Here is a 234-nt window from a genome sequence, read left to right as displayed (position 1 = left end):
CCCCACCCCCAACCCGAAAAAAAATCGACAAAAACCATCCAACGATAGAAACAACCCACAAGAAATTGATGAAGCGGACAGGCGAGCGATATCCCCCCGCCGTCAGATAATTGCTTCGCCCCATTAAATCAAACGGGAGCAAAAGAAATTCTCCTCATGCCTCAGGTCTTCCCCTCAAGGATGTCCTGCCGACCATGAGGGGAATGAGGTTTCGAGTCTGTTTCTCTCTCTCCG

The 234-nt window shown here is 50.4% G+C and overlaps 1 protein-coding gene across 1 annotated transcript in view; it reads right to left on the bottom strand.

Moving 5' to 3' along the window:
- LOC119592524 (trafficking protein particle complex subunit 12-like) overlaps positions 1-234 on the bottom strand; it is a 77,906-nt gene that overhangs the window by 44,811 nt on the left and 32,861 nt on the right. The window lies entirely within an intron of this gene.

Source organism: Penaeus monodon, chromosome 30 (assembly GCF_015228065.2).
Source record: "Penaeus monodon isolate SGIC_2016 chromosome 30, NSTDA_Pmon_1, whole genome shotgun sequence".
Lineage (NCBI taxonomy): Eukaryota > Metazoa > Arthropoda > Malacostraca > Decapoda > Penaeidae > Penaeus > Penaeus monodon.
This window is presented reverse-complemented; position numbering and strand designations above follow the sequence as displayed.